The following is a 12,932-nucleotide window of genomic DNA, read 5'->3' on the forward strand; positions in this document are numbered from 1 at the left end:
GGTATACTATAGTTGGTGGTTTTTACATTCCTAACTAAGACAATTTCAACTTGTAGGCCTACATTTGCTTAACCTCTTCCATGCTAATGACAAGGTGAACTCGTCATGAGGCACACTGGAACTGTGCTCATGACAAGGTCAACTCGTCATGTATAATGGTATTCTAAGAATGTTAGCGCAGGACGGGAAAAGCCTTAGCAGCCAAGTGGTTAAGATATGCAAATCTCATGAGATAACACAAATTTACTTCTGCAGCAGGGATCTTTCCAGGAGTTACATGCTGTGCAGACCCATCCAGTGGTTGGGTCTGGAATTTTCCACTCTTTTGTAGTCCTTCTTCTGATTTCGTTTTTTGTTGTTGGTGGGCATAGATGGACCTCTATTTGGTGTCTCTTGTGACATCATTTGGCTTCCTCCGGAAGCTCTCACCTTTGGTCGCCATCTTCAGATTCAAATGCCTGAGTCACGAAACACTGACCAATTTCCATCAAAGGGAGAATTGGGATTGAATCACTCGCTGACCGTAGGCACGTCCAGAGACAAGTTGTCTGTCGGATCCCACAAAATTGACACCGGAGGAGTAAAAACTCCAGAAAAATCTAAGTCATCAAAGGCAAATATGGAAAGGACGTTTCGACGTCGAAATTAGACAGGTCCTGAGCAGACCAGCAAAGCTTGACAACCGAAACATCTTCGATAGACTCTTCAATGCTGAGGAGAAAGACTGTGAGTCGCAATGCTGAAGAAAGGTTTGCAGAAATGGAGAAGAAAAAGAGGCATCTCAAACCCCAATATGTCCACCCTTCTACAGAAAAAAAGGGCTTGGATAAAAGTCTAAAGCAGAGGTCTTTAACTGGGGGGGGTGGGCCCCCTTGGAGGGGCCTTAATTGATCCCAGGGTGCACCGGGCTCTGACTAAGAGAAGCCTTATGCTGATAAAAGTGCTCTGTTTCAAGCAAAAAAAAATGAGTATCAGTAATTTATCTATAATTGGCCATCACTTACACCTTTTGTCATTTATATACTGGCTCGGAGTAGGTGTCAAAAGGGAAGGGATTCAAAAAATTCCTTAAACCTCCCACTCCCACCTTTACTGATAATCACACTTTATTAAGGCCTGGCAGACCAGGATAGGCTGTTTGGCTCCCATGTATTTTATTGTATTTTTAAAAAGGGAAACAGAACTGAACTGCAATATTTAAATATGTGTAGACATATTTAAACATTGCAATTTTGTTTGAATAATTGTTAGTAATTCTGGGAGGGGGCTGTTAATTTTCTTTTAATGGGGAGGGGCAGCTTTAATAAAAATTGGATACTGCCTACTGCCTAAATATTTGACACTGAATGACCAGAGTTAGAAGGAGGTCGAGGAAATCAAGTCTTCTTTAACTCCTGAGCCTCAAGAAGAGGAAGAGGAACTCTTCTACAAAGGGAAAGATGAATAGTTGGCAGGATTGTATCATGGTTCTGAGGAATCAGAATATACAAAGGCGCAGTGGCAGGATCTCGAGATAGACTCCCCTAGGAAGGAGTGGACAATTATCCGACAAGGCCTCTGCCTCCAGATGACATTAGCATGTACAACCAAGTCATAAAACAGGCTACATTTGGAGGAAGAAAGACCCCAGTCTTGTTTCCTATTGGAAACTCTTGTACCAACAGAGACCAGGAATCAGTTCCTATCCATGCTCCCTATCAGACCAGGGAAGAGAGTCCTTCAAGAAACCCTCCACTTGTCGAGTTGTGACACCAAGGGCAGAGAAAAATTATAAGTACTCTTCGAAGTATCAAATCAAAATAACCTTTATTCGGATATTGCATTATCCATAAAAGTATACACATAATTACGTACATGGTCAGATTTGAAATAACTGTACTACATTTTCCTAGATAAAAGCAATAACAATAAAACATTACAGGGCATCTATTCATCAATTCTTATCTATTTCTAAAAACTCAATCTAATAAATATACATGTGCAAAAATCAATGTTAAGCTAGCAGCAGAATGTACATAAAGCAAGCGGTTAGCAGCATTATTTTAATCATAAACTTCTAAAGTGCATAAGGCATATGTCCAAATTATTAGACTATCTGGATAAAGTGAATTGTGTAGTAGCAGCCATAAATCAAAGCGTGAATTGATATCTATATCTCTGTATCTACCAAATTACAGACAAAGATAGGGTAATTCACACATTTACAAAATAGCAGCATAAATTTAAAGTGCAAATGTGCAAAATACAAAAAGGCCTTCTTCCGATTTATTTAGGTGACATAGTGCATTAAAATAGATATTAATTCATAGAGATACGAGAACGGGTGGCCATTTTTAAAAAAGTACACACACGATACATTAATTCATCATCATTAAGCTGTAAAATGGATTTAAATGCAACATTAAAATCTTTTATGCCTTTAGCTCTAAAAAATGGTATCAAAAGGAACTTACTATATTTATGATAGTAAGAGCAAAAGAATAAAAAGTGCATTATTGTTTGCTTCCCAGAATTCTGACATGGGCAAACCAGATTCTCAATATTACAGTGGTAGCCTAGGGGAAAACACAGTAAATACTTTATGGATCCCGCTCGTAGGCGGAACAGTAGACTGCGCTCCCAACAAGTAATTTCTTTGAGGAGGTAGCTAGCTGGTGTGGGCGTAGTAAATACAGTTTCGCCTTCTATTTGAATGTACCCTTTCACAGAGGATTTTGCTGTCTCAGCATTGTATCTGGACTCCCCATAATGCCTATAGAGGGTATTCCGTATTAACTTCTCATTAATCCCCTCTAGTCTATTTGGGTTGTCAAATATATGTTTGAGATTGATTGCTGCCAGGCTTTCCCGAACTTGGGCTAGCCATGGAATTTTAAGACCCTGATCACATTTTAGGCAGTCATATAAAATTTCCCTTGTTAATGATGCTTCTGGGTTTTTCCAAACTTTAATCGAAGTATCCAGCGTATATAAAGGGCACTGTACTTTCTGACTCCATTATAACATTAACAGCATGGAAGAGGGCCAACCAACATTCCATCTACATCAGGGCCGCTTCCAGATAAGGAGAGCAAAAGGATGGACCTCATGGGTCGGAAGTTTGAATGCAGTTCAGCTAACCAGTGGCACATTGCAAATTCCAATGCCCTACTTAACTGACATTCCCATCACCACTGGAAGGAAATGGGAGAACTGATGAAGCACCTCCCTGAACAATACAGAAAGAGAGGTGCACACCTGGCTGATAGTGGCAAAACCATCACCAACATATGCCTAAAATCAGCATTGGACACAGCAGACACATCAAGCCACCAAATAATGATGGGCATCACCCTCAGATGCCATATTTAGCTAAGAATTTCAGGTTTCAAGCCAGAAGTGCAGGCCATCATTCTTAAAACCACATTCAACGGGGAGCAGTTGTTTGGGAGCACAGTGAACACATCACTCAACGAACTAAAGAAGGACAACAAAACAGTAAAATCTATGGAAGCCTTGTATTTTCATGGAGGAATGCGAAGGGGTGCAGCCCTATCACGCAGACTTATAGAAAGTGGCAGGTTCCAATCTGGAATATCCCACCATAGTTTCCTGGAGGCAACCAATGGGCCACAACACAACAAAGCTGGCAGTACTAAAAGCAAGAATGTCAGTCCTTTCTGGGTAGGGCCAAAGGAAGGGGTCAGGCACACAGAGGAGGCTCCACCCCCACCAATAAGTGACTTGCCAAAGACCACCACCAGTGAGAGGCATAAACAAGGATCAAGGACTTCTACACGCAACACCAGTAGGAGTCAGAATAAAAAACGTCCTTCAGGAGTGAAGGAAAGTAACTTAAGACAAATGGATACTGAGCATATTACAGTTCAGATATTTCATAGAATTAGACAAACTTCCACCAGCAAGAGGACCAAAGAGAAAGGTCCATTCTAAAGAAGAAACATCTTGTTTCCTCACAGAGGTAGAGCAATTGCTGGACAAAGAAAGCTATACAAATAGTACCAAGACAAGAAATCAACAAAGGAAATTACTCAACGTATTTCCTAATTCCAAAGCTAGACGGTTCTCTATGACCAATTGTAGACCTCAGGTTTATAAACAAGTTTATAAAGACCAAAACAATTCAAGATGACAACTTTGCAAGAGTTCATACCACTAATGCAAAAAGGGGATTACCTGGCAACCACAGATTGTACAGATACCTACTTGAACATTCCAATGAATGCACAGCACAAATAATCCCTCAGATTTCTGGTGAACAAGACTCACTACCAATCTACAGTACTAGCGGTTGGGATAAAATCTGCACCAAGAGTGTTCATAAAGTGTTTAGCACTGGTTGCAGTATATTTAAGAAGAAAAGGTATACACGTCTATCCTTACCTGGACAACTGGTTACTAAGAGCAAACTCCTACAACAAGTGCAGAGAACATATACAACAGGTATGAGGACTCTATTCACATCAGGGTTAACAGTAAACACTGAGAAGTCGTCTCCAAAACCAGAACAAGAAAAAATATTTCTGGGGGCAACAATCAACTCAATCCAAGGAAAGATGTTTCCTAATGAAAAGAGAACAGACACACTATTGATGGAAACTCACCTTTACCGGAACAGGCAAGCTTTGACAGTGAGGACTGTGGGGAAATTATTAGGCAAGATGGCATCATGCATCCCTTTAATCCTGTATGCGAGACTTCACATGAGACCAATACAGGAAGGGTTACAGAACCAACGGTCACATGCAACAGGGAGTTAGGAAGGTCTTGTGGTTGTCACGCAAAAGGTACAGGAGGAGATAGCGTGGTGGAACAGTTCACATGTAACACGGGGGAGAACATTTGCACAACCAACTCCAACTGTGACAATGACAACAGACCCCTCACATATGAGTTGGGGTTCTCACATGGGCACATTCTAGTATGAGGAGTCTGGAAGGAACAGGATGCTATAAAACATATCAGTATCCTGGAATTAAAGGCAGTTTCCCTAGCCTTAAGAGCTTTTCAGGTAAAGCTATTGGGAAAAACAATATTAATCCAAACTGACAATACAACTACTATGTTTTACATCAACAAAGCGGGATGGATTCAATCCCTGCCCCTGTCCAAGCTAGGCCAGGAACTCTGGAAGTGGATAATTCAGGGTAAGATTGATCTTATAGCAGTTTATCTGCCAGGGAAAGACAATATTGAGGCAGACAGATGGAGCAGACAAGACATATGATCTCACAAATGGGAACTAAACCAATAGGTAATCTGACAAATCTTTCAGAAATGTGATAGTCCAGAGATAAATCTGTTTGCTACACCACTGAACACAAAATGCTACAGTGAAATACAAAAGTGGCTCTGCCAGGCACAAATGCACATCTAATAGATAAGTTCCCGGATATGATAATTAACAACAGATAATAGTAATGGTGCTATCGTGGTACCAACCCCTCAGCCACCCGAAGGATACACCCCCTAGAGAAAACTCTCGGGCTAAACCTAAACAAACAATAAAAGTATTTCTCCTTGTTGCGCTATTCCTACGCCTTCCCTTGGGAGAAATAGGATTTTTATGCATTCCCAGTTTTACAAAATGTAAATCTGGGAATGCGTCAGGTTCCATGGATGTTGTGGGGGAACACCCACAGCAACACCCATATAATACCCCTTTCACACAGAGTAATGCGTGAAAGGGGCCATATTAACAAGGCCATGAAAAGTCACGCAGTGTAATGGACTTGTAAATAAGCCCCATCGTTTTTTAGAAAAGCTCATTTTACTCATTCTCATCTACAAGTATATTAACTTAATCTGATCGAAGGCTTTGTTCTATTAAGCATTATTATTGCTAACAGGGACTCATTTTCACTTACCATATCAGTTGAGGAAGTGTTTTTTCCCCATGTTTATTTGCATTTTGTTGTAGGACACTGTCACAGTACCGAACATTTAGAGTGATTGGTGATTTGTAACTAATGCTGTATATAGCTTTGAGAGGGAATTGATCAGATAAATAAGCATGATATATTAGCATAACATGTGATTCTTGAAGATTTTCTGCTCAGGTTCTGACATCTGACTTGACTACACTGTGATCTTTTCCTCTGAATGGACAGCAGAGCCTCTTACAAAGTCCCTTTCATCTAATTACCAAGACCAGTGGATCAACGCCTTTGCCATGCCCCAATTTCCTGATTGTCTCTTTAATGTATGCAGTAAAGCCCACCTTTTGTGATTCTTCAGGCTTGTCATTGCTAAATATCCAAAGTTTTGCATATGCCTGAGTGGAGACAGCAGTACCTAGCACATGGATCAGGATAGGCTCTGACAGTTTGGAATACATATTTAGTTTGGTGCTTGGTGTAATCACTTTTTTTCTACATGAGTGTGTGTGCAGTGGCAATGCTTCATTCACGTGTGATCTCTAAAAAGGAAAATTAATGTGGTGAAGGATATAGAATGAAATGTTGTTGTTTTATTACTCTTACTAGGCCCATGTAAGATGCAATACTATAAATCCCATCAATATATACCTAGGCCTAGTATCTGCAAATTTTTCATTCATGCAATACACAACACCCATCAGGAATACCAATACGGAGAGGTTAGCCCCTGATGAACTTCCCCACCCCAGCACCTTTTTAGTGCTACGATAAGGCTTGAAACATGTTGACCTTTCATTCAGGGTTGAAGATATTCCCCTAATTTGTTAATCATACCCACCGGGGATGCTGATAAAATATTTTTGTTCACTGGTAGTTATTCTTAACAGCATCCCTCTGTATATTCATCACAAGTAAATATCCCCCCCCCACCAACTAATCATTTTAGGCTTCCTTGACCACTCTGTAACTTATTGTTTTTTCTAATTCAAGAGCTCCCCTGTTCTTCAGTGTAGTAGCCCACATTGGTGGACTCATCTATCTATGTGGGGAGGGGCCCTATGAAGAAGCGTGCTTGAGGGATTTCATCCTTTAGGAAAACCACTCCATAGGAATGCCACATTTTCTATGGCCCCTTTGTTTTCCTATCCTGTAGGTACCTTATTGTATGTGCATTTTTTGAACAGGAAGACGTGTGTATGTTGTTAGTTTTTCTTCTTCCACCTCATTATCATAGGAACAGTTTTCACACTTCATTAAGGTCAGGAACTGACTGATCCCCTTCTGGCAGGTTAATACAAATTAGCCTCCTGGAGTCTCAGACAGGGAAAATGTAACTTTCTAAAAGTAACGTTCGCTAAATATTTGTTCAAAATCTAACTTCACCAATCTTTCAAACTGGTTCTCCCATTCTGTAGCGGTTTTGCTCACATTTGAAAAAACTTCAAAAATGTTGACAGTAAATTTGTATAATTCCAGCTCCTCACAAAGGTATTCTGAGCTTTTAATAGCATTAAGGACATTTTAACAACTTTATAGGGTTGAATCCTGTTTATTTACTTCTTTTGTCATTATGGGTGATTTGAATTTGTATTTCTGTGAGGGAACTGCCATAGATATGATAGTACTTACAATGATTTCGATTGTAAGCTACACTTGGAACATTTTGTGTAAGAGGAGTTGTTAAATTCAATTCTGCATGAATTTAATCTTATTTTCACAATCAAGAATGAGGGGCTTCCATATGACCAGCGAGTCGCAACGCTAATCACCATACACAAGGAAGGGAAGCAGAAGGGGAAATGCACAAGTTACAGGCCCATCTCCTTGCTTAATGTGGAACCAAAAATTCTAGCCAAAGTTCTGGCGTGCCGCCTGGCCCAGGTTATTTGTAAGGTGGTCCACCTCGATCAATCGGGCTTAATGCCGCACCGTAATACGTCTCTAAACCTACGAAGGTTGCATGGCGTATTGGGGAGAATCGAGACCCTCCTGGAACATGCAATAGTAGTTTCATTAGACGCCAAAATGGCATTTGACACCATCAAATGGCCGTACCTCTTCGCAGTGTTGGGAAAGATGGGGTTTGGGCCTAGTTTTATCGGATGGTGCAACTCCTAATTGCTGCCCCCTGGTGGTGAATAACAAGAAAACTGAGGTATTTGAATTGAGTCGTGGGACTCGCCAGGGTTGTCCGCTTTCACCCTTGCTTTTTGCCCTTTCCCTGGCACCGCTGGCGGCGTGGATCCTCAAAGACCCCATAATAAGAGGACTCAAGTGGACAGAGGGCTGGGAAGACTGTATCACACTGTATGCGGATGATATCCCTTTATTTCTTGCTGCCCCAAAGGCATCACTCCACAGGGTACTCAGCATTTTTACAACCTTTGGCAGCTTCTCTGGGTGCACGATCAACTGGGGTAAGTCCTTTTTGTACGGCCTGCACGGAGATACCCCACTCCCACCTCGGTGTTGTCCAATACAGGTAGTCAAGGCCGGCTTCAGATACCTGGGAGTCTTTGTCACCATGGACCCGAAACTCCGGTATGAGCGCAACCTGCTCCCCCCACTGCAGAGATTGAGGAGCAATGTCGCAAATTGGAAGGCACTGCCACTGTCCCTGTCAAGGAGAGCAGCACTTTTTAAAATGATGTCATTACCACAATTCCTCTAAGCCCTACACAACACCCCAGACCTGGTTCCAACAAAGTACTTCAAAGAAATTGAAAGTTTGCAGAGGGAATTATTGTGGGACGGCAGGCCCCGCATAGCCTTGCATAAACTTACACTAGGATCGTACGATGGGTGGTTAGGGCTCCCAGGTGTTAAAAAATATTATTGGGTGGCGCACCTGGCTGCCATAAACCACTCCCCATACGGACAGAGAGAGTATCCAGGGTACAGGATGGACGAATGGCTATTGCCTGATGGAAACTACAACAGGGTGCCTTACTCCAGACCACTAAGATACCCTCTGACTGGGGGAACCAAGCACTGAGTGCAGATTTGGCCCACGGCAAATAAAAGCCTGGGCTGGGACTAGAAACTTACACTAGCCCACCCCTCTGTGGGACTCAGAACAACAAGGTATGTTGAGAACCTCAAAGGGTTTTGACAAATGGGACTTAATTGAGATCTCGAAGATAGGGGACTTGTGGGAGAAAGGCGAAGTAGTGACATTTGCATCACTCCAATGAGACCACAAATTGGCGCAGACAGAATACTTCCGATACCTACAGGTCCAGCATGCACTACAGTGGAACTTGATAACGGGCTCCTCCCCACTGTAGTCGTCCCCATTAGAGGACAGACTGCTAGATGGATACATCCCAGACAAAGCGATATCCTTGACTGGTGAATAACACGCCAGATCCTCTTAGACAGATAAGGGAGAGGTGGAAGGGGGACGGGCTGATACTAAATGATGAGGAATGGCAAGAGGCGGTGGCCTCCCCCTGAGAGGTAGCAATCTCTTCTAGACTGCGTCTCGTCCAACTAAAAATTCTGCATAGGGTTTATATCTCAGGCCCCAGATTGGTGCACATGGGGAAAGTAGACAATGGTAGAAGGAGGTGAGGTCAGATAGGTACATTTATGCACATAATATGGGAATGTGGAGAAATCCAGAGACACTGGAAGAAGATACATGACTGCATGAGTGAGGTGCTGGAAGTAGAGATACAACCCGAAGTCAAGAGATGCTTACTAAATGTATGGGAACCCACTGACCTCACTAGAGCAGATAAACTGTGGGTCACTCTTGGCCTAATGGTGGCGAAAAGAAACATTGCACAGCTGTGGAGGGCAGATATGAATTGGAGTATGCTCAGGGCAAAAAAACAGTATATGTAGCATGTGGATGTCCTAGAACGTGGTGTACAGTGTGGAACCTATAGAATAAATATCCTGGAAATATATGTGCTCCTCCAGTAGTCCCCTCCTTTGACGAACCAGTGAAAATACCCAAGTCTATCCTCTGACTTATAATAGTCGAACCTATTCAGGTGTTTATAAGCAGGGACTTCTGGTAGCACAGCATCATAATTCGAAAAGAAATACTCAAAATGGTTTGGCCCATAAAATATGCTAAGCAGCAGACTACATGAGATACCATACGTCAATGGAAGGTGATGATATCTAATACCCTCATCTACTGAAGCCGGCAATTGCATACACACATAGCCGTCTTTCGCATCCATCGCATCAATGTATTCATACAACAACTTTGCATACGCATTCTGACCAAAATTTCCTTTAGACAAATCTGCATGTAACCTACGACTCTCCTCCTCCAGCAAAGCCTTCTCTGCTCCTACCTTGACTTCTTTCTTGCTAGAGGTGGTAGGTGTCGGTGTTCCCTCAATCTTTACTGCCTGCTCATGTGGTACTAAATAGGAAACTATAACTACTAAAAATATAAAGAATATCACTCCTCCTAAAAGTGTACCTATAATGCATTTAGCCCTACGAGTCGGGTTTCCAGCCTCCATGATCTCGGAACAGGATAGTTCGTTTTCTGCGACAACCCAAAGTCTCTTTCTTTGTTATTTGAGTCTCTCGAACCACACCTCTGAAAGCTGAAATCCCCTATTTAGCTCTTCGCTGCATCAGCAACAGACAACCCTAACCCTTCTCCGTCCTCTGTGGAAAGTCCCTAAATTTCTTCTTCTTCCACTCGGCTCTAGGTTAGTTCAACAACTATGTACAAAAGTCTTTTAGCAATCAAAGATAATATTTGCTCCAACTGCCATTAGCACATAATCCAGAAGTTCCATGCGAAGCACAACCAGTTCGTAAGATGGTATCTCTGGACCAAATGTTGTAAAAATCAGTCTATCCAGCATCAAATCACGTATCTTGCTTAGGTAAGGGGGATTAGGAATGGTGAGTGTTAGTACGCCTTCGATCTCAAGTCCTGGTACCAACAGCACCACTTCCAACTTAACATTTGGGGTCGTACTGGTCACTGACACGGCCCTCACCCTCCCTGATCTCAGTACACCGGGCATTTGTCACAGGGTAGGTCCACTCAGGAGTGGAGTATCTTCGACAAGGTACTCTCACCCTCCTCGACCTCCTCGGACCTCTTTGCTCTTGTTCTTGTTCTTGTTCTTCCTCGTCCTGGTCGGATTCTTCAGATACAGGTGCAAGATTTCTTTCGGAAGCCAATCTTACGTTCAATCGCTTCCGCCTCTCAGGCCAATGAGCCTCTGCACTTCTCACTCTTCTGCTTCTCGTTTGCACACCCTGTCATCACTACTTCCAGCTTGCACTGCGCTCAAATCACCTTCACAGTCACTTTCCCATTCAGAAGCAGACTCAGTGTCACTGTTGTCGTGATTTCCTTCAGCTTGATCAGATAATTTACCGGCTTCTTCAGACACCCCTACAGCTTGACTTGCCCCCTCCTGTGGATCTTCTTCCACCCCTGTGTCTTCATCTACGAGAGGAGCTGTTTCTTCCAGGGGTGCTGGAACCCGTCGGGTGTGAGAAGCATGGACCCCGTTTGGCAATCCTCCACACTTCACAGCTGTGTTCGTCACCAAGATAACTTGAAACGGTCCTCTCCAGCGCACATCCAGGCATCTTTTTCTCACGTGCTTCCGCACCAGGACCCAGTCACCCGGACACAGGTCGTGACAAAGGACTCTAGAAGCCGTAATTTCCGCAGCCTGCACCTGAAGGGACACAGAATGGACGACATCAGAAAGTCCTTTGCAATAATCGAGAATCAGATCATCTGTGATATTTAGCAAGGCTGTTGTAGGGATAGATGGCAGCCTCATAGCCCTCCCCATCAACACTTCGTGAGGTGAGAGTCCTGTCCTCCTGTCTGGTGTACTACGCATGCTCATTAGCACCAAAGGTAAAGCATCTGGCCATTTCAGGGACGTGGATGAGCACACCTTCGCCATTCGGGCCTTGAGGGTTCCATTTATTTGCTCCACTATGCCAGAAGTGTGGTTCTGAAAATCTGGACCCTGTTGTTATCCCGATATCGAGGTCCAATACCCGTGTCACAAAACATCAACATACCATGACGAATTTAGTATCGACGAACCGATAATGACTAGGACATCATCCCTATGCATTTGCGTCATGATCGGAGGTTGCCAACGCCCCTAAATCATAGTTTCCGTTCCGACCCTTTAAACTCCATTTTGTAAGCGGCATCCATCTTGTGCCTTGCCCTCATGATAAGTCAATTAAAGGTCGAGCTTGATCCAAAAGGACACGTCCACCTTCCCTGACTTCCCCCTGACCTGTCCCAACTGACTCCACTGCCTTCAGCCAGACCTGTTTGGGCAGCTCCTCGCCCAGTGGCCGAACAGGATAACATCTATGCATAACATTTCACAAACCATTCACTACATACAGACCATGCTTTCTGCAAACATGCACCTGTCCACGTTCCTTGTTTATGGCCAGTTTTATGACTAGGAGGTGCCTTTCTTTATTGAGGTTTCATCGATATCTGATGGGAGTTCCGGGCCTAACTGGGTAATGTATCAACGAACTGGACATCTAAAATGTGGGCTTGCTTACATGACTTCGCTCTTTGTATTATTGTAGAAATATGTGTATAGCCATATCATAAACTCAAGAATTCTTGCTCGAAGCTATTATGTTTGTATATAAGGAGAAGGCTGGTTCTGTAAAAACGAACAGTCTCCCGAGAACCTACTATCCGTGTGGTGTACTTCTGGGACACGTGTTACTTGGTAGCTACCAATAAAACTTGATCTTTGACTGCGACTAGAAGACTCCGTGTTTCTGTGGTCCGGAACAAGGGAGAACTCAGAGGTCTTCGGGTGTTATCCCCTGGCACCAACGGGATCCTAAAAACCCGTTACCTCAGTTGGCGCCCAACTCGGGGCGATATCAAGCGGCGACGGTCCAAGCCAGATGTTCGTGAGGAGCTTTGTGTGAAAATTCCAGAGGACGGCCAGCCACTTCAGCGACCCCTGTATGTCGACGTGGTTCCGAAGGTCTTTGCTGCGAGGTTCCCCGCGTCCCGACGGCTACGAAGGACTGCTGCCCTGACTATCGCCTTGT

This window comes from Lissotriton helveticus, chromosome 8 (assembly GCF_964261635.1).
Source record: "Lissotriton helveticus chromosome 8, aLisHel1.1, whole genome shotgun sequence".
In the NCBI taxonomy this organism is placed as follows: domain Eukaryota; kingdom Metazoa; phylum Chordata; class Amphibia; order Caudata; family Salamandridae; genus Lissotriton; species Lissotriton helveticus.